This window comes from Hylobates moloch, unplaced genomic scaffold (genome assembly GCF_009828535.3).
Source record: "Hylobates moloch isolate HMO894 unplaced genomic scaffold, HMol_V3 SCAFFOLD_15, whole genome shotgun sequence".
NCBI classification, from domain to species: domain Eukaryota; kingdom Metazoa; phylum Chordata; class Mammalia; order Primates; family Hylobatidae; genus Hylobates; species Hylobates moloch.
Window position 1 is genome coordinate 24,361,703 of NW_026652290.1, and position 23,066 is coordinate 24,384,768.

Genomic DNA, 23,066 nt, shown 5'->3' on the forward strand with positions numbered 1-23,066 from the left:
TGAATTTCTAAGCTATATCATTTCCTTTCCCTCTGAAGAGCTTTTTAACATTTCACGCAAGGCAGACTTACTAGTGACAAATTCTCTCAGATTTTGTAGATCTGAGAAAATCTTTATCTCCTCTGCACTTTTGAAGAATAATTTTGCTGCTTATAGAATTCTAGAAGGTGGGGTTTTGTTTGCTTTCAACATTTTGAACATTTCACTCTACTCTCTTCTTGCTTTCATGGTTTCTGAAGAGAAGCTTGATGTTAACTTTTAAACTTGTTACCCTACATGTAAGGTTTTTTTTGCATTATCCCACTTTAAAGATTTTCTCTTTGTCTTTGACTTTCTATGGTTTGACTACATGACTAGGTACAGATTTTTTGATATTTATCCTGCTTAGGATTCTCTGAGCTTCCTTGACATATGGTTTTGTGTCTGTCAATAATTTTGCAAAGTTTTCAGCCACTACAGCTTCAAATATTTCTTCTGTTCCTTTTTGTCTTTATATTCCCATTGCATGTATGGTACACCTTTTGTAATTGTTTCAGAGTGTTTAGGTATTGTGTTTCATATTTTTCATTATTTTCTTTGCAAAGTTTCTGTTGCTGTCTGCTCAAGCTCACTGATTCTTTTCCTGTCTATGTCTGATGTCTCAGTTATTCTTCATCTCTGTTATGGAGTTTACAATTTCTATCAGTTTCTTTTGATTACCTCTTAGTAGTCAATCTCTATTAAATCTCTAAACAATTTAATATGTAATACTCATTTTAATTTACTGGTCTCACAATTTCAAAATCACCTTCATGTCTAACTTTGGTTTTAATGCTTGCCCTATGTTTTCAGACTGTTGTTTTCACCTTTTAACATCCCTTGTACATTTTTACTGAATGCCAGAAATGATATATTGCCTAAAAGGAACTGAGGTAAGTAGAACTTTACAGTGATGCTTTATGTTTATCTGCTATGAGATAGGTCTACTGTGCTATTTGCTGTATCTGCAGGTGTCAGAGGCTAAAATTTACTCTAGTGTCCTTTTTGTTGCCCTGTTGATTTTGTGTTTCTGTAGGGATTTCTTAAATAGAGGCTGAGTCTTGCAATTATTTTCAGCTGTAATCTCCTGTTATTCTACAGGAATCCTATTTTTGTTGTGGTAAAAATGTGGGGGAGAGGAAACATTCTATAATTCTATGATTATCAGTCTTATAATAATTCTCTGCTCGAGTGCAATGACCTTTCTAAATGATTCTCATCTTTTAAATTTTACCCCATAGTGAGAGAAAAACTGGAGGGGGCTGGAGATGGCCATTTCCTTTCCCCTACATTGAAGGCAGAGGAAGCTGGAGTTGGGTATTTCTCTTTCCTCATGCTGAAGGTTAGTGAGGTCTAGTGTTGGGTACTTCAATTCTCCACATTGTTTAGGCTCTGCAGAAGAATTTCCTTTGAGCACAGACCCTTTTTAAGGATTACCAACTGTTTTGGTTTTATTTTTAAATTAGCTACTTTTCTCCCTTCCTGTTGGAAGCAGAGAGGGATCTGTCTCACATCTTTACAGTTAGAACCTGGTGGAGCTCCTGAAGGTAAAACTCAAAAAACGTATGAGGAAGCTCCCAAGGTCAGGGTTCCAGGAATTTTTATCTCTTGAGCTAGCCCACAGTCCATTACCAGCAGTTAGTCAACTATCCTTTAAGCATTCATACCCAAGGCTGGCGCTGCCTCTTGCAGTGGTTTCTACTCTGGTAATATGTGCTTCTCTATATATGGCTGTTACAGTTTTCAGGGCACTTACTTGACCTGTAACCTCAATTCTTTTACGGATCTAAGAAGTTGCTGATATTCAGTTCTTCATCTTTTGTCTTGTTGTAAGGATTAGAGTGATGCATTTCAATCTTTTCACTTCTCAGACTGAGAAGCAGAAATCCATTAAAAAAATCTTCAAAGAAACAACACGAGTGAATATTGTAGAACAACATTTTAGAGGGGAAAATTAAAAACACTTTAAAACTTACAATTCTATACGCAGCAAAAATATCATTTTAAAAGACAGCAAAAATAGCAGCATTATCAGACATACAAAAGCTGAAAGTATATATTACCAGCAAACACCAATTTTGAAAAATATTAAAGTCTTCCAGGCAAAAAAACTGTTACTAGATAAACAAAATGGAATAAAGTACACACAAAACGGTAACAGCATAGATAATTATTTAGTTTTTTGGTGTATAAGGTAAATATCTTTAACGTAAAATTGATTGCTTAAACAAAAATAGAAATGTACTATGGAACATATATATATATATATTATAAAAAGCTATGACAATAATAGTATAAAGGCTAGGAATTGAGACACAGTGCATTATTATAAGATTCTTGAATTACATTTGAATTGATATGATCTTACTTAAAGGTCAGATTACTAAGATAAAGATGTATAATGTAAACTCTAAAGCAACCACATTAGAGTTATTGTTAGGTTAGCAGAGATTGAAAACTAACAAAATAACCTAAAAGGCACAAAAACAGGAGAAAACAGAGAGAGAAGTAGAAAACAAATAGTCGACGTATTGAAACTCACCACATCAATTATCATATATAATCATTGGAGAATGATTGAAGAATAAGGTCCCAATAAATGCAGTCTGCATTGAAACATACTTTTAATATAAAGACACAAATAGGCTAGAAGTGAATTAACTGGGGAAAAAAACACTGGTTAACACTAATCACAAGAAAGTTGGAATGGCTCCATCAATATTAGACAAAATAGATTTTGAAGCAAGGAAAATTATCTGAGATTCTAAAATCATTTTATAGCAATCAAGTGTTGGGTTATCAAGATAACATACAAATTCTGAACATGTATGCAATTAATATAACACAATAAATAAAAAAACCTAAAGATATAGAAGACTTGAATAACAATTTCAGCCAACCTGACCTGATTTAAATGTGTAAGACATTTGATGCAACAGCAATAGAATGAATATTCAAGTCCACATAGGGCATTTACAAAGTGAGAATCATATTCTAAGACAAAGGAGTTTTAGTAAATTTAAACAGATTCAACTCATACAAATAATGTTCTCTGATGACAGTAAAATTAAATTAGAAATCATTGACAAAAGAGCTCTGAAAAATTTCCATGTATTTATAAACCAAATTATATACTAGTAAAGAACTTATGGCTCAAAAAATATTCACAAAGAAAATTAGCATTTTCAACTAAAAATGAAAATACAACATATCAAAGGCATGGAATGCCACTAAAAAATGTTTAGTGGGAAATTTATAGCATGTTACTAAAAAAAGGCAGGCCTTAAATTAATGAACTAGAAAAATATATGGAAGAAAGAAAGTAATATTAATAAGAGCCAAAATAGTTTAAACACAACCCAGAGAAACCCTAATGAGAAAAAAGTGAAAGCAAAAGCTAAGTGTTTGATCAACAGAGAGGTTTCTAGTCATAATGAGAAAAATATGAGAGAAGGCACTTATTAGCAACACCTGGATTTAGATAGGACCATAACAACAGAATCTACAGATATGAAAAATAAAGTGCTAATGTAAACAAATGTATGCCAATAAAATCAACTTATTAGGTAAAATAGACAAATTCTTTGAATGACAAACTACTATTTTTAAAATTCAGCTTGTAGTCAAATCACAAACAATATTCTAGAACCAGATGGCTTCACTAGTGAGTTCTACCAAATATTAAACAAAGAATAACAAATCTGTAATAAATCCTATAGTTTTTTTGTGTGGTATTTAGAGTTTTCATATATATATATATGTATATATATGTATATATACACACACACATATTTATGCACACATATATATATTTCATATAAATATATACATATGAAAACTATATTTCATACCTATGAAATATATATGAAATATGAACATATATGAACTCTAAAGACTATTAAAAACTATATATACATGTCAATATGACATATATATTCATATATATGTCAATCTGACATATATTCATATATATTGAATAAATACACATAAATTATTTTCCCTGTTTGCAGATGGCATTATTCATATATTTTTTATATCATATCATATATATTTATATATACATGAATGATCATGCCATCTGCAAACAGGGAAAATTTGTCTTCCTCCTTTCCAATTTGGATGCCCTATCCTTTCTCTTGCCTAATTGCTCTAGCTAGAACTTCCACTACTATGTTAAATAAAGTGGCAAAAGTGGGTATCATTGTCTTGTCCCAGATCTTAGAAAAAAAGCTTTACGGCCAGGTGCGGTGGCTCACACCTGTGATCCCAGGACTTTGGGAGGCCGAGACGGGCGGATCACGAGGTCAGGAGATTGAGACCATCCTGGCTAACACGGTGAAACCCCATCTCTACTTAAAATACAAAACAATTAGCCTGGCGTAGTGGCAGGCACCTGTAGTCACAGCTACTCAGGAGGCTAAGGCAGGAGAATGGCCTGAACCCGGGAGGCAGAGCTTGCCGTGAGCCGAGATCTCACCACTGCACTCCAGCCTGGGCAACTGAGTGAGACTCTGTCTCAAAAAAAAAAAAAAAAAAAGAAAAAAGGAAAAGAAAAAAAGCTTTCCACTTTTCCTCACTGGGTATAATGTTAGCTGTGGGCTTGTCACATATGGCCTTTATTGTTTTAAGGTATATTTCTTCTATACCCAATTTGTTGTGAGTTTTTATTTGAACGGGACATTGGATATTATCAAATGCTTTCTCTGAGTGTATTAAAACAATCATATGGGTTTTTTTCCTCGATTCTCTTAATGGGATGTATCACATTTACTAATTTGCATGTGTTAAAACATCCTTGCATACTTGGGATGAATTCTACTTGATTTTATAATGAATGATCTTTTTAATGTGTTTTTGAATTTGGTTTGCTAGTATTTTGTATTTGTGCTTCTATGTTCATCAAAGATATTTTCCTGTAATTTTGTTGCTGTGTCTCTATCTGGTTTTGACATCAGGGTAATATCGACCTTATAGAGTATGTTTGGAATTATTTTCTCCTTTTAATTCTTTGAGAGTTTGAGAAAAATCAGTATTAGTTCTTTAAATGTTTGTAGCATTGAACTGTGAAGCCATAAGGTCCTGTGCTTTTTTTTGATTACAGAGTCTTTACTACCGATTCAATCTTGTTACTCAATGTTGGTATATTCAATTTTTCTATTTCTTTGTGATTTAAGCTTAGTATGTTGTATATGTCCAAAAATTTAACCATTTAATCTAGATTTTGAAATTTATTGGTATATAGTTGTTCATAATATTCTTATGATCTTTTGTATTTCTATAGTGTCTGCTGTAATGTTCCCTTTTTAATCTGTGATTTTAATTTTCTCTTTTTTCTTAGTCTAGCTAAAGGTTTGTTGATATTATCTTTTTAGAAAATCAACTCTGTTTTGTTGATCTTTGGGATTGTTTTTTCATCTCTTTTATTTATTTCTGCTCTGCTCTTTATTATTTTTTCTTCTGTTAATTTTATGGGGTTTTGTTGTTGTTGTTCTTGGTTTTCTAGTTCCCTGAGATGCAATCATTAATTTCTTTGAGATATTTGTACTTTTTGATGTATTTATTGCTATAAACTTCCCTCTTAAAACTGCTTTTTTTGTATCACAGTGGTTTTTGTATGTTGTGTTGCTATTTTCAATTATTTTAAGGAAATTTTTAAATTTACCTTTAAAGTTCTTCATTGATTCATCTGTTGTTCAGGAGCATGTTGTTTAATATCCATAAATTTGTTTAGTTCCCAATATTATTCTGTTACTGATTTTGTGTTTTACCTTATTGTGGTCATATAAGATACCTGACATAATTTAAATATTTTTAAATTTACTGACTTGTTTTGTGACTCAATATATGGACTATTCTGGAGAATATTCTATGTGATTCTATGTGTTACTGAGAAAAATGTATATTCTGCAGCTGTTGGCTGGAATGTTCTGCAATGATCTGTTAGATTCATTTGGTCTAGAGTGCAGTTTAACTGATATTTCTTTGTTGATACTGTCTGAATCATTTGTCTATTGCTGAAAGTGAGGTGTTGAAATCCCCTACCTTTATTGTATTATATTCAGTGTCTCCATTTAGGTCTCTTAATATTTGTTTTACATTTTAAGCATCCCAGTGTTGAGTATATACATATTTAAAATTGTTATATCCTCTTGCTATACTGATTTCTTTATCATGAGATAATGGCCTGGTCTTTTTTTAAATACCTTTCCTGGCTTAATGTCTATTATATCTACTATACTCCTATTCCTTTTTGGTTTCCACTTGCATGGAATACCTTTTTCTTTTCCTTCACTTTCAGCCAATATGTATCTTTTTAGGTGAAATAAATTTCTTCTAGACAACATACAGTTGGATCTTGGTTATTTTGTTTTATCTTAATTCAGCTACTTTATTTCTTCTAATTAGATAATTTAATTCGTTTGCATTAAAGGTTATTATTAAAAGGTAACGATTTAGTACTGCCATTTTGTTACTTGTTTTCTGGTTGTTTTGTAAGTACTTTCTTTTTTCTTCTCTGCCTTTTTTTGCAGTTAAATGATTTCCTCTATGTGTATGTTTTGATTCTTCTATACCATTTACTGTGTGTGCCTATTACTGGCTTTTGCTCTGTAATTACTACAAGGTTTATAAAAAATTCTTGTAGTTATAACATGTTATTTGGACCTCATAATGACAACTTTTATCACAAAGTAAAAAATATATATTTTTAAAATAATGCCCTTCTCTTAACCAATTATTATAAGTATTGTCTTTAATAGTTTTGTCTTTTGGTCTTCATACTTAAGATGTAATGTATATACCACAACTACAGTATTAGTGTATTTTCATCTGTATTATGTTTACTAGTGAGTTTTATGCCTTCAGATGTTTTCTTGTTACATGTTAGCATTCTTTTCTTTCATATTGTAAAACTCCCTTTACCATTTCTAAGATAGGACTGGTGTTGAAGAACTCCTTCACCTTTTGTTTGTCCAAGAGCCTTTATCTGTTTTTCATGTTGGAAAGATAGATTTGCTGGGTACATTATTCTTGGAGGGCAGTTTATTTGTAGTTTGCCTTCAGCATTTTAGATATATCATCCCACTCTCTCCTGGCCTTACATATGTTCTGTGGAGAAGTCTGCTAAAAGCTGTATTTGGGCTCCTTTGAATGTGGTATGTTTATTTTCTCTTGCTGCTATAAATATTTTTTATTGTCTTCGATTTTTGGTGACCTATGAGCTCTCTGTATTTAGCTGCTGTTGTCTTCCTCCAGATTTGGGAATTTTTCAGCCATTTATTTTCTTAAATATGCTTTCTAAGCCTTTTTCTCATCTCTTTGGGAACTCCTATTATGCAGAGGTTGGTGTCCCATAATTCGTATAGGTCTTCTTTACTCTTTTGTTCTCTCTGCTCTGCTGATTGGGTTATTTCATATGTTGTTCTGTCTTTGTTCTGATTCTTTCATCTGCTTGATCAAATATACTGTTGAAGCTTTTTAATGTGTTTTTCAGATTAGATTTTGTATTCTTTATTTCTAAAACTTCTATTTGGTTGTTTAAATTGTTTCTATTTATTTTTCAAGTTTCTCTTGTTTGTTCCTGGATTGTTTTCCACATTTTTTAAGAGTTATTCATATATTCTTGTGATTTTCTGAAGTTCTTCAAAAGGATTATTCTGAAATTTGTTAGACATTCATATATCATTAACTTTTATAAGTCCATTACTGGACCTTGGTTGGTTTCTTTTGGTGATATCATATTTCCCTTATTGTTCACCATCCTTGCATTTTCACACTGATACCTGCAAATTTGAGGAGAAAGATATCTTTTTCAGCTTTTGCAGTCATTTTTTTTCATGGTGTTAGGCTTGTACTACTTAATATTAGAACTTAATTGCTGGCTTGCTGTTGTTTCCAGGCTCGGTAAGATTTATAGTGAGAATCAGAACTTAAATGCTGCACTGAAATTACACAGTAGTGCTACTGTTGTTTCTTGCCTAGGGGAAGTTATATTAAGAACCAGAACTTGAATTCTGCCTTGCCATTGTTTCCTCATTGTCTGGGGAATGCAAGTGCTGAAACTCCATTGCAAATGTTTTAATTGTTTCTATTTCGGAGATGGTTTCCACACGAGCAACCAGGCTTTGTGGAAAATCTGGGCAGGAATTCAGGTCTTCCTGAGGACCATGCTCCATGAAGAACTATTGTAGCTACCAGTCTCTTTAGGATGGCTGACAGGAACACAGCAGTCACAAAGATCCACACACCAGTTGCTGTGATCATCGCTTTTTGACCCCAATTTACCCCAGGTGGTCCAGCCCTCGTGCACTCATGATGGTTCTTATGGAATGAGACTTAAGTGGGCTTCTCACAAAGATTCCCAACTGGTGGGGATATTGAGCATCCACCTCCAATCTTCTTCTCCCACCACACAAACCTTGGGTCCAGAAAAATTATGTTAGCGTTGTTATGCCTGCTTGGGAGAGAAAGTGGTGCAATTTGAAATGAGTATTCCTCTTACTAATTCTGACTTCTCTTGATTCTGTGCTCCCAGTGGATTTCTCTTCTCTCCTGAGTTCTCATGAATTCAGGGTGGTATTCTTGTCTTTGAATAATTTTGACTTTTACTTTTGTGGCAGGAAATGATGCCAGGAGATCTTCTAGAGAGTTTTAACCTTTAAGTGCTGCAATAATTTATCATCATTGATAAAACAGCTCAGGTCCACATACACCATTTGTGAGAAATGACTAGCTAATTTCTGCTTTAATACTCCCAGGACCTAAAACCTAAGTATGTGAAGCTGTGACATCAAAATCTATCCTCAATTAATGTAGCACTGTAATTTCCTAAAAGTACATTTTATTTTGAATTGATATCCATCAATCAATCTTATTCCCTTGAAATATCACAAAACATAACAAAGATTAAAGAGTGTGATCTCTGGTTTCAAATCTCAAGTCAACTATTTCCTGGCATTCTGACCTTAGGCAAAAATATTGAACTTGGCTCTGCCTCAATTTTGGAGTTGTTCTGATAATTAAAAGGCATGATTAGGTAATTCATTTGGATCAATTGGTTTATAAGCACTGTTTCTGATTCAGATTGGTAATCAGAAGTGGGAGTTTTTTGGTAGTTTGTTTTAAGGAAAGTTTTTAAATAACTATCACTTAATGGCTGGCTTAAGAAAACAATCCTGGGATTTTTATTCTACAGCAGAGGCTGATAATCTTCATTTTCTATGGAAATACTCTTGTTTTGCATCTCCTGAAGCATATGCAAGTGACCTTTTGCACTGAGTGGAATGACTTTTTAGAAATTGTTTGTCTAAGATAGTAGTTGCAATGTGAGCCTGAATGGTTTCTAATTTACAATTGTTGGTGTCTCCCCATTATGTGACCTCTCCTATCTCAGCTGGGCCTCCACCAGGACTTCTATGGGACACTTGCTTAGGAGGAAGCTGAGACAGCCTATATAAGTTAAGGAGCATGCTCACTATTAGAACTGGCTCAAATGACTTTCCTTCTAGACTGAACTCTGTAACCTCACCTACTGGGTTCTCACTGGGCTTTCAGAAAGGATTTGACAAATGCATGACTGAATGAGTAAATATAAGTCAGCAACAAAGATTATTTTTGGGAAAGAAGTAGGCCTGTGCCAAGAACTACCTTGATTATTTATTATACTTTTTGTTATCTATTTGAATAAATGTGGGCCTCTTGTTTTAGAACAACAAAATCATAACTGAATAATGTTGAGTTTTCCTCAGGCCAGTCAGCATCATTTATAATCCAGATTATCAGGACTAAGAATTATAATATTTACGATACTTAGACTTTGTAAAGCTTAAAACAGGTCTATTTTTTAGAAAGAGGAAATGTTACTAAGGATTTTATTTAAAATGTTTCTCATTGGCTTTCTCCCGTTATGAGGAGGTCTCTTATTTGTCACCGAAGCATTTTCACAATAATTTTTGTTTTGTCCTGGCAAAATAACCACATGGTTTTTTGAACCATATTTCATTTTAATCCAGCTTTTCTGGTGGGTGTTTTATGAACCCATGACTATCATAGGAAATGCCACCATCTGGAAGAGATTCTCCCAAATTAAAGCACAAAGTCTAAGTGAAGATTTATTATCCCATAAATAAGTAGTTAAGTGTCTACATAGAATCCCCCCCCATGAAAGAACTTTTTATATGTAAATCTATAAATTACATCTACTCCATTCTTCACAAATATAGCAACCCATTTGTTTCATTTACTATACCTAAATAGCTTCTTTTTGCATTTCTTGTGTGAATAATAAAATGGAATATCTGTAGTGAAACAGTGCTTACCAGAACTTTAGCCACATACCTTTCTGGATGCCTTGTTATATAACAGTTGAATCACTGAAAAGTTTTAAATTTCATTTAATTGTATTGCTTTCCAGTCTAGATTTTAGACCTTCAAAACTGCACCGAGCTAAAGATGGCTGCTTCAGTAGTCACAACATAATTATAAATTCCTCAGTGTCTGGAGGAATTTGTTATAAAACTTGGTGTTAGGTGATTTTGAGAATGGACTAAAGAAGTAGGTCTTGTTTTCTGATAGCATCCAAACCAAAGACAAGGGTAATTTTATGATTAGGTACATCAATTTTTTATTTAGGAATGGTAGGTGCAGTGTAGGACTAAGGCCATAATTGATAAGGAGAATCAGTTACTTATGTTCAGTAGAAGAAAGACATGTTTGTTCAGTTTTGTCATTGTACAATGCTAGTTTCTGGCTGTGCTCCCATATAATAATGTGTCATCCTGTTTGGTCTCAATGTGTCAGAATAACAGAGTTATCTTGTCTGAGGTTAATGTTCTGTGACTTTTTTCTGTTGAATATTGACCACTGTGGCCAAGCTCTTAGGGCCAGGCTAGGTACCAGCTGGCAGCTCAGAAAGTTGGCCAAATTAGGTGGAGAAACCATAGTACTCACCTGGGGAACTGAAGTTAAGAAGAGCTGAGTCAATTATGTGGACCAAAACAAGAAACACAGATTGGAAAATTTCTAGATTCCAGGAGGATTTTGATTTAACAGGAAATCAAGTGTTTTCAAACTGCTTCAGTTTTGTAAATAATTAAGAATAGGGTTTCTGGGATCTATTGCTAAATCTTTCAATGATCCAGTGCTACTTTGAGTACCTGAGCTATCAAGCAACATACTTATTTTGTGATATGTAATCAAAATAAGACTTTCAGGTGGGAGAAAAATCTAATCCTTGAAACATCCAAGTATCTAGTCAATTTTATTTTGGGTACACATGACATCTACTATCCCAAATGTTGGGAAACAAAAAATATCCAAATTACAGACAAAATATCAGTTTCTCATTTAGTTACAAGGTCTACATTTGAGTGAAGTCATGGTCCACCCTGAAATTGTGATATTTATTTAAAATATCTAGTGTCAATCACCCTTTAAACAAATTAATGCAATATTCCTACTCTTGTTTGATCTCTAGAAGAATGAAAGATAAATACATTGGTTGATGGTTCTTGATTTTGTAACCATTTGGCAGCTAACCGAAAATGCAATCTGTGTCTATTATACTCTTCTTCTAAATCCATTCACACCCTTCAAAATGTCACAACTAATCACCCTGCATCTCCAGCCTCCAGAGAACAGAAACTTCACACCCTCAATTTCTTCAGTCATAGACCTCTGTACAGTCAAGCATGTAATCAGCTGTTTGTTATATACTTTGGAAATTTCATAGTCAAAACAAAACAAAAAAAAACCTAGACAATTAAAAGATTGTTAAAAAGAATGAAGTTTCTATTCAAATAGATTATCCCATTTTGCATGTTCTTTCAACCTCACATTTTCCCTTTCTCTAACTTAACATCCGAAATCAACACACAACTATATTCATTTGTTTTTAGCAGCACTGCTTGATCTACTTTGATGCTGATGTTCATGCAGTCTATAGGATGGAGTAAATGACAAATGAAAATGGAACAATGACTTCAGCAGAGGGACCTTGTGCATAAATATTACACCATATGCCAAATAAGGTTCAAACGAATAATTATTAGCTACTGACGCCTGTAATGTTCATGTCTGAATTATTCAAGTCCTTAATATAATGGGATCTTAGCTGGTCAGAAAAAAATATTTGTATATCTTAATAAACTTAAGATTGAATGAAATATCTTTTAATACCAAATTCTGTATTTCTACCATTGTAATCACAAATTATACTTTTGACTTCAACTGAATTAGGTAATTAGGAAAATATAAGAGATCCTGACCAAGACTTTAAAGAATACTTCTCGAATTTGTCCATGTCTGATCCTTGTTTCCTCTGTCCCCTTAGAACTTAGGAATTACCTACTTACCTGCTGTCCCAGAACAGCACATGAGTTACCCTGATGTGAACCAGGAGGTCTAACTCAGGGGTACTCCTCATCAGTCTGTCTTTCACTTCTTAGAATGTTTTTGTAGTTCTGTCTGTTACTCACAACCTAGAAGGTGACTATATGGCAATCAGGAAAACAGGATTTATTTCCTGTTCCGTATCTTGCTATCTAGATGATCTTACGTATATCTTTCACAGTGATACAGTTGGGTCCGCGGTCCATTTCTTTTCTTTAAATTGAAAATGATATAGTAGAGTCATATTGATTATTCTGAAATTAGAGATGGAGGAAATGCCGTGGAACAGGAGAGTTGTAATATGAGAATTTCAGGAAAGCTTGTGTATGGTAGAAATAAAGCAGGGAAGAGTCTCTTTGTTTGATTTATTCTAGCAACATTTGAATTTCAAATCTTAAGTGAAGGTGTATGCTATTTGTATTTATCAATGCTGGAATTGTACATAGATTGAGAACCACTGGACTAGGTAAACTTTAGAATATCTTCTGGTTCTTCTCTCTCTCTTCTTTTGGTAGTTTGTATAATTTACTTATTTTAATCTATATATTTGATTTCTTGTTTGTAGTTTTTTGACAGCTAATTTTTTGCAGGCAAGGATTTATCTTTCCTCTTCTGCACACACTAAATATATCTTGCACACTGCTGAGGTTCAGAAAATAATACCCAAATATTGTGCTTTGACATGCTGAGTATTTTAAACAGAAAGATACTGAGTCTGGGCACAGTGGCTCATACCTGTAATCTCAGCACTTTGGCGGTCCCAGGAGGGAAGATCACTTGAGCCCAGGAGTTCAAGACCAGGCTGGGCAAAGTGAGACTCTATTTCTACAAAAACAAAAAAATTAAAAATTAGCCAGGCATGATGGTGTATGCCTGTAGCCCTAGGTACTCAGGAGGCTGAGGGAGAAGCATCACTTCTCCCACCTTTCTGTGTAAAAGCTGGCCACAAAGAAATTCTCTGACCTCCCTTGTCTAACAGTAGGTCATAGGACCTTTATTCTAGACAGAATCCTGCCATATACCCAAGAGGAAGGAATGCCACACAGAAAGACCAAGAAAAATCTGAAAAGAGGCCTTGCTGAATGTCTTCATGTAGCCTGTCACCATTAGATCATTTACATTTTTTCAATTGTATTCCTACATGGATGTCCATTCTTCATCAAACCTAATCATAAAAATAGGCAATTTTCTCTGGGTCTTAACTTCTGAAAGCTCCCATGTCATGTAAAACTTTGGTTAAATACATCTATTATGTTTTTCTCTTGTTAACCTGTCTTTTGTTTTAGGAGTGTGAACTGTGACTCCTATAATGGTAAGAAAAGGTTTCACACCTTTTCTATTCCTAAAACACTAATCACTTGGTAAGATTCCCTGGCAGTCCCCTGGTGGGTTCCTCTGACAGGGAAGCAAGATTTTCCCAAGGATGAAGGATGAAAGCCCTGGGAGCGGAGTATTTGCCTTGACTCTTTTCTTTTTCCATTTTCCCTAACTTGTTTATTCACTGTGAGCATCTGTGTTTGTTTCTCCCCTTTTTTCTGTTTCAGCAAATGTTCAGTGTCTTCACTTGTTCTTAATTACTTAACACTTAATCTGAGGAAATAACTGATAAATTCATTAGCACTGAATTTTAAAAACTAGTAAAAAAGCAAAGTGCTAACTCTTTCATGGGGTATTTTAGCTTTCTAATGAAAAAGTATTCACACTAATTGAGAAAATGTTCCAATGGTAAGATTTCAAGTATAAGTAAGGTCAGAGGAAAGAAAGTTTTGCAAATACAAAGGTCTTGCTAAAGGATGTAAAAAAAGAAAAAAAATCTGAGATATTCTAGGATAATTAATTTATTGTTAATAATTTATTGTTAATAAAAATTTTATTTTTATTAATGAAGATAACTTTTTATTTCCACTCCAGAAAAATCCCAAGAAACTGGAATTTGTGCCAGAAATTTTAAAGTTTTAAGATAAATATTAAGTGAAATTAGATCAGAATTTCGCTCAGTTTGGGCATCCTTAATAAAAATGTAAGAAATTCTAATTTTTATGAACTAAAGTTATACACGTTTAACTCCTTCAAACATGTATTTGATATCAGAAAGCAGATGTGGAGAACTACATGTGTTTTACTATTTTGAAATTGTGATGGGCAATAGCCATAAAAATTGTATAATATAGTATTTGTAGACATTTTCATGGCTTTTTAAAAACATTTTTATAAAATCTGCCAAATTTTATGAAATTGACATTTAAAAAGTCTATGATTTATAAATAGTCTGTTAAAAATGTTTAAGAACTTAATGTATGTAATTTATCATATTAGTTGGGTTTGAGCTCTTTGTGAACTTCAGTGGGCATGGAAAATTGAAATAGTAAAAGGAAAAATAAATGTATTGCTTCAGATATTTTAGTTACCTGTAAAATAATAATAATAGTAATCATCATCATCATCATCACTCCAAATGGCTTAAGCAACAAAGTAAGTTTCAGCCACTGAAATAGTGAAGACTGGGGTCAGGCTGGCCTTCATCTCAGCTGGCTTCCCTCATAGTGGCATTTGCAGGATCTATCCATGTACGTATCAATGCCCAGAAACAGAGATCTTCTAGCTTCCTCTGAACTACTGAAAAATTGCTACACTCTCCTCTGATCTCTACCTATAACCAGGGGAATATCAAATTATCACCCACCTCTGAACCATGCACTGAGTAAAATAGATGAGTTTAATTGGCTTAACAAATCAAGATTCTTGCTAAAACTAGGTAGATGTTAAGACGAGGCTTTAACTGGAAGGCGTGAGAAACAGATGTGGGGTAGGCAATCTCATGCCTACTACACATAGTATAGGTTTCTACTGAAGATGGCAGCTGATAGATGGTGAGAAATAGAAGCAAAAGAAAGCAAAGGGCTGGGAAAATGGAGAAAGTGTCCTTATATTGGTCTCTGGGCTAGAGGCTTGGGGACTCTAAAAGAAAGATTATCTCTGAGAAGCAAGCAACATTCTTTATCATTTTATTTCTTCTCATGATTATCTCATTTGTCACTAAAACTCATGTGCAGCCTCAATAAGGAAATCTGTCTTGGAAACACAGCCCTGAAAGTATTGTGATTATCTTTAATGTGTTAGCAACAGGTTGGTCTCACTGTAAAGTAACCTATTAGGAAACAAAATGCCCTTCATTTTCATAAGACATAATCAAACAGTGGCTTTTTATTTTGAAATAATTTTCACTTGAAAAGTATTAACCATTATGATTACGAAGGACCCGTGATAGCGTTTGTTGAGTGCTTAATATTTTTATATGCATTATCTTTCTTAATCCTCACAACTACCTGATGAAGTATGTCTACCATGTCACTTTTTTTCCAGGTGTTTTGAAGCATAATATATTGCCATACAAGTCACGCTTTGTTGGGGTAAAGTTTTAGAACCTTTGGCAAATGCATAAAGTCATGTAATCTCAGTCCAGTCAGCAGTCTCTTTACCCCAAAAAGCTCTCTGCTATCTTTGGAATTAATCCTTTCTCCTCTTTTAGAGCTCCTTGTAACCACTGATTTGCTTTGTGTCCTTCTGCTTTTGCTTTTTCCATAATACCATATAGATGGAATCATACAACATATAGCGTTTTTTTTTTAGATTTTTAATTCGTATAATGCATTTGATATTTATCCATGCTGTTATCAATGCAAACCTCCTTGGATGTTATTGGTAATTCATTTTTAAAGGAATTCTTGAATAATATCACAGCATATAGATGCCCCAGAGTTTGTTTTCCCACTCACAAAGTAATGGATATTTGGATTTTTTTTTGGTGATTATGTATAAAGCCAGAGTAAAATATTGTGTCAGACTTTTTTATATGACTATACATTTACTGAGACTTTTTTCATTTATCTTTGGATATTATCTACAAGTGGGAACACTGTGTTGCATAGTAGATACATGCTTCATGTAATAATGAGGAAATCAAGCAATTAATAGGTTAAATAACTAGCCCAGTTTCACGTGGTAATTAGCAGAACTCCAATTTAAATAAAAGCAGTTTAGCCCCAAATTACATAGTTTTAACCATGACCTCCACATACTTGATCTAATCTATCATTGTAAATAATAATTTTTTAGATTGAATGCAATTTTTCCTCTGATAACATATACCATAAACATTGCCTTATATAAGAAAGGACCAGCAAAGATCATGGTTTGCTCTTTTGTGGCAGATGCTGCTCTTGGTACTTTTTTTTGTTTCTTTACTAGAGTTGATTACCCTAATGTGAATGTTTAAAATCTTTCTCCTATGTCTGGAATTAAACATTTTCTTTGTTTCTATATAAGATTGACATATTCTCAAGAGCAAAATACATACACATACCCTTCCATGTGAAATCTTTTCTCTCCCTAGTGGCCACCCCAAGTTTAAGAAGGATCTCATGCCCAAAGTAAAGTAAAAAAAGAAATCCTTAGATACCTTGGAGTCTAAACTGTTTGCCTTACAAATAAGGAATGAGCGTCTTTTGTAATGTTACTGAGCAAGTCCATAGCAGAACTGATTTTAAACTGAGGATTTTGCATGCCCCCCAGATTATTCTCCAAACTGATAGTGTTTCTCTTATTGAATTCAGCATAAGCCAATAATCAAATATTTATTAATGTCTACTAATATATTAGGTTATTTTGAAAAATACCACCAATATCATCGTCACCACCATCTCCTGATAATGTTAACTCAATAACTCTCATTATAACAACTTTTATTTACATTTTCTTCATCCTGTCGCCTCTGAAGATGGCAATTTCAGCTTCATAGTAGATGTCATAAGGTCTCCAAAAGTCATGAGTTACATTCTTTTTGTTTGCCTAATCACAATATCTCAATGGAACCAATTATACAACAGCCTACATCTACTTACAACGGTTAAAACTCTGCTTTTCAACTGATTTTAAATGTGTCCTAGTAAACATTTGAAAAGATAAAGATTATCAATTTCTAACCTTCTTTTTCAATACTACTTTCCTCTTTCCTGTTTTTACTATTCTTCTTCCAGAACTCATCAATTGCTTTTGTGGCAGCTTTTGGCTCATGGACACTATTGAAAATTTAATCATGCTCAAATTTTACCCAGTGAAAACTTAATTGCTAACCTTTTCTCATTCAAATAGGACTTGTTTATTATTTAATAATCTTTAAACCAGGAAAAGCCTTAAAAGTCTCTAAAACACTAGGAAAAAAATTAGAAGTAAATTATACATAGCTTTGACAAATGTTCCCTCAGTAGAAATCCATGCTTTTTATTTTATTAAGTTCCAGAGTACATATACAGGACGTGCAGGTTTGTTACACAGGTAAACGTGTGCCATGGTGGTTTGCTGCACTTATCAACCCATTACCTAGGTATTAAGCCCAGCATGTATTAGCTATTTTTCCTGATGCTCTCTCCCTCGTGCCACCCCTTCCCAAAGGCCCCAGTGGGTGTTGTTCCCCTGCCTGTGTTCGTGTGTTCTCATTGTTCAGCTCCCACTTATAAGTGGGAACACATGGTGTTTGAATATTTGGCTTTTAAGGCTAGTTCTGCTCCTGTTCACTTTGGTTATCCACCTATTTGTGGAAGATCCATGGGAAAATTTTAAAAGATTAGCTTATTTTCCTCTTTACCCACAGTCTAAATTGTCTCTTCTCCTTTACGTTTGTGCATTTTAAAGTATTGTGATATAGTTCTCCATTAAATTAGAAAATATATAAACTAAGCTACCACTATCTGAATTAGGGAATGATTTTTGATAATATTTATTTTTTAAATCTTTATGATTGTGTTAAAAGCAATTATAAAAAAAAAATCACACATATGCTTATGGTTCAGGGTTCAGCAGATGAGGAGGTTTTTTGGATTTGGGTTCACTGGTTAGGTCAGTGGAAGTTTCTGCTAACTCCAGAAACATTTTAACAACTTTTGTGAGGCTAATGCAGCGGTCAGACAAAGCTAATTTATCTCCATGGCTTTCTGTTCTTCTGGATGATGGTTTGTCAGTTTGACTTCCCATTTAGAGGTTAAAGCAGTGCACCTTAATTGATGGTGGGTGGAAAATGTCTTGAGAAGATTATAACCTACAGCTTGCTTAGGAATTTGGTAACTGATGTTTGCTAAACTTCATTTGCTTTACTCCCCAACCCCCACCTCAAAACTTTATGTCTGTGAACAAAGTGGAGCTGGTTTATTATATCAACCTGCTTATCCCCATAACTAAATTATAAATATATACATTAACCAGTATATAATATAATATGCCTGTATGGTCAGCACTGAAAAGATCATAGGAAGTGATTTATTAGCTAGCATGGAAGATCATATTAACTTAGGCCATAGGAACACTGCACTGTAAGTAACAGACCCTACATAATGCCTTACAGGTCTCAAATGATTAAGTGATTACAAAGCATTCTCAGAACTACTGCTACTACTATTTATAACAATGAGAAAAATAGTAGTTAAATGATTTTTATGTGCACTTGTCACCAGGCTAAGTGACTTACAAGCATTGTCTCATTTAATCTTTACTAAAATCCCATATTATATATATTTTGTAATATAATTATATTGCATTAAAATATATTATCACTGTTTAATAGACTGAACATTTGTATCCTCCACAAAGTTCATATATTGAAGACTGAGGTGGTTTGGCTGTGTCCCCACCCAAATCTCATCTTGAACTGTAACTCCACAATTCCCACGTCAAGAAACCCAGTGGGAAGTGACTGAATTATGGGGTGGGTCTTTCGTGTGCTGTTCTCGTGATAGTGAATGAGTCTCACAAGATCTGATGGTTTTAAAAATGGGAATTTCTCTGAAGAAGCTCTTTGCCTGCTGCCATCCACATATGATGTGACTTGCTCCTCCTTGCCTTCAACCATAATTGTCAGGTCTCCCCAGCCATGGGAACCGTAAGTTCAATAAATCTCTTTCTTTTGTAAATTGCCCAGTCTCGGGTATGTCTTTATCTGCAGCATGAAAACAGTCTAATACAGTAAATTGATATCAGTAGAGTATTGCTGAAAAGATACCTGAAAATGTGGAAGCGACTTTGGAACTGGGTAACAGGCAGAAGTCAGAAAACTTTGGAGGGCAGAAACACGTGGGAAAGTTTGGAACTTCCTAAAACTTATTGAATGGCTTTGACAAAAATGCCCATAGTGATATGAACAATGAGGTCCAGGCTGAGGTGGTCTCAGATGGAGATGAGGAACTTATTGAGAACTGGAGTGAAGGTAACTCTTGTTAAGTTTTAGCCAAGAGACTGGTGACATTTTGTCCCTACTCTAGATTTGTGGAACTTTGAACTTGAGAGAGATGATTTAGGGTATCTGGCAGAAGAAATTTCTAAGCAGCAAAACATGCAAGAGGTGACTTGGGCACTGTTAAAGGCATTGAGTTTTACAAGGGAAGCAGAGTATAAAAGTTTGAAAAATTTGCAACCTAACAATGTGATTGAAAAATTTGCAGCCTAAAAATGTGATAGAAAAGAAAATCCCATTTTCTTAAGAGATAATTCAAGCCAGCTGCAGAAATCTGCATAAGTAACGAGGAGCTGAACGTTAATCCCCAAGACAATAGGGAAAAGGTCTACAGGGCATGTCAGAGGTCTTCATGGCAGCCCCTCCCATAACAGGCCTGGAGGCCTAGAAAGAAAACAGGGATTCCTGGGTCAGGCCCAGGGTCCCCATGCTATGTGCAGCCTAGGGACTTGGTTCCCTCTGCCTCAGCCACTCCAGCTGTGGCTGAAAGGGGCCAACGTAGAGCTTGGCCCATGGCTTCTGAGAGTGCAAGCTCCAAGCCTTGGCAGCTTCCATGCGGTGTTGAGCCTGCAAGTACACACAATACCAGAATTGGAGTTTGGGAACCTCCACCTAGATTTCACAAGATACATGGAAATGCCTGGATGGCCAGGCGGAAGTTTGCTGCAGGGGCAGGGCATTCATGGAGAACCTCTGCTAGAGCACTGCAGAAGGGAAACGTGGGGTCAGACCCCCCCTACATAGTACCTACTGGGGTACCACCTAGTGGAGCTGTGAGTAGAGGGCCACAATCCTCCAGGCCCCAGAAAGGTAGATCTACTGACAGCTTGCACCATGTGCCTGGAAAAGCTGCAGACACTCAACACCAGCCCGTGAAAGCAGCCAGGAGGGAGGCTGTACCCTGCAGAGCTATGGGGGCAGAGCTGCCCAAGACCATGGGAACCCACCTCTTGCATCAGTGTGACCTGAATACTAGACATGGAGTCAAAGGAGATCATTTTGGAGCCTTAAGATTTTACTGCCCTGCTGTATTTTGGAATTGCATGGGGCCTGTAGCTTTGTTTTGGCCAACTTCTCCCATTTGGAATGACTATTTACCCAGTGCCCATACCCCTGTTGTATATGGGAAGTAACTAACGTGCTTTTGATTTTACAGGCTCATAGATGAAAGAGACTTGTCTTGTTTCAGATGAGATGTTGGACTGTGGACTTTTGAGTTAATGCAGAAATGAGTTAAGACTTTGGGGGACTGTTAGGAAGGCATGATTGGTTTTGAAATGTGAGGACATGAGATTTGGGAGGGGCCAGGCTGTTTCCCCACCCAAATCTCATCTTAAATTGTAACTCCCACAATTCCTACATGTTGTGGGAAGAGCCTGGTGGGAGATGATTGAATTATGGGGGCGGGTCTTTCCTGCACTGTTCTTGTGAATGAGTGTCACGAGATCTGATGGTTTTAAAATGAGAGTTTCCCTGCACAAGTTCTCTTTGCTGGCCGCCATCCATGTGTGATGTGACTTGCTTCTCCTTGCCTTCTGCCATAACTGAGAGGCCTCTCCAGCCATGTGGAACTGTAAGTCCAATAAACCTCTTTCTTTTGTAAATTGCCTAGTCTTGGGTATTTCTCTATCAGCAGTGTGAAAATGGACTAATATAAAACCTTAGCCCCTAATGTAATGCTGTTAGGAAACAGGGCTTTGAGGAGGTACTTACATTAAGATGAGATCATGAGGGTGAGGTCTTCAGGTTGGGATTAGTGTCCTTCTAAGAAGAGACAAGAGAGGATATTTTGTCTTGCTCAATCCCCACCAGCCTTTTTTTTTTTTTTTTGGCGCTATGTGAGGATACAGCAAAAAGGCAGGCAATCAGCCACTCACTAAGAGGGCCTTCACCAGAACCTGACCATTCTTGCATCCCAGTCTTGAACTTCCCAATCTTCAAAGAGTAAAAGGAAATTTATGTTGTTTAAGCTACCCCGTTCCCTATCTATGGTATTTCATTATAACAGCTGAGCTAACACACTTCATTATTTGTATGGGGAAACTGAGACTAGACAGGCTGAAAAAAATTTTATAAAACTCACATAGGTAGTAATGATGCCAGTGGAGACAGAGTGTAGGCCCAGGTCTTAATGGATCAAAAGCATGTTTATTATTTTGGATTTTGTGTGTGTGTGTGTGGTTTTTTGGACAGAGGTAGGTATAGCGGTGCTAAGGACAGATGTAGCAACCCCATAGTGTCCTCCTAAAAACTTTCTGTGGAACATAGTAAGTGCCAAAGTTGAGATATCACTCCATTTGTTTATTCATTTACTCAATTTTTGGCTTTTCATGTCAGGAGACATACTAGTGTAGATGAAGATGTGTCTAACACATAAAGGCAACTATTTATTAAAGTAGTAAAGATACACTATAGAATGCTGGCAATTCTACTTTTGTTTGCACCTGACACTTTTGCTGTATGAGTCATACTTTTCTATGTAATACTATATTAGTCTAAGTAATTATCCTTTTTCTGGGGTGGGGCATGGGGTGGCAAGGCCTTGCAATGTTGCCCAGGCTATACTTGGACTCCTGTCCTCAAGCAGTCCTTCTACCTCAGTCTCACAAAGAGCTGGGATTATAGGCATGGGCCTCTACTCCTGGCCAGCAATCATCTAATATATTATCAGGCTTGTACAAATTGAGTATGGTAAACAATTTCAATCATAATCAAACATCTGACCAAAAAAAAAAAAAAAAAAGAAAGCCCTAAACCTGGGCTTTTTGGTGAACTTATTTCTTTGTTGAATTATAATAAACAGTTAAAGAAGAACACCAATCTTTAAGTTTTCTGGAAAACTGAAGAGCAGTAAATATTTCTTGATTTACTCTATCAGGCCAACATCACTCTGATCTAAGACAAGGACGCTAATAAAATTATAGGCCAAGATATCTTATAAACATTAATGCAAAATTTCTCAGCAAACTACTAACAAATACAGCAATATAATTAAACATATGCAAATTGATCAATGTAATAGACTACATTAATAGAATATATATTTAAAAATATGTATGTAAAATTTTATCTTTGATCTCAAAGTTGTTTAGAATTCTTACTAATTCTTAAACATGAGAGTTTTATTCTCCCTCTGTGTTATTTCTAATTTAATTTTATAACAAACAATGAATATGATCTGGTAAGATAAGATCTAAAGTGTATTTTAGCTGCTTTGTGGTTTAGCTTGTGATCAATTTTTACAGTCTGTGTTGTAAAAAGGAATGTATATCACCCATTTATAAAGATCAACATCCCATGTTAATTTTGTTGTTTAAATCTTCCAAGGCACCTTTACACTTCATGTATTTTTTCCTTCTTGATCTATTAATATTCAAAA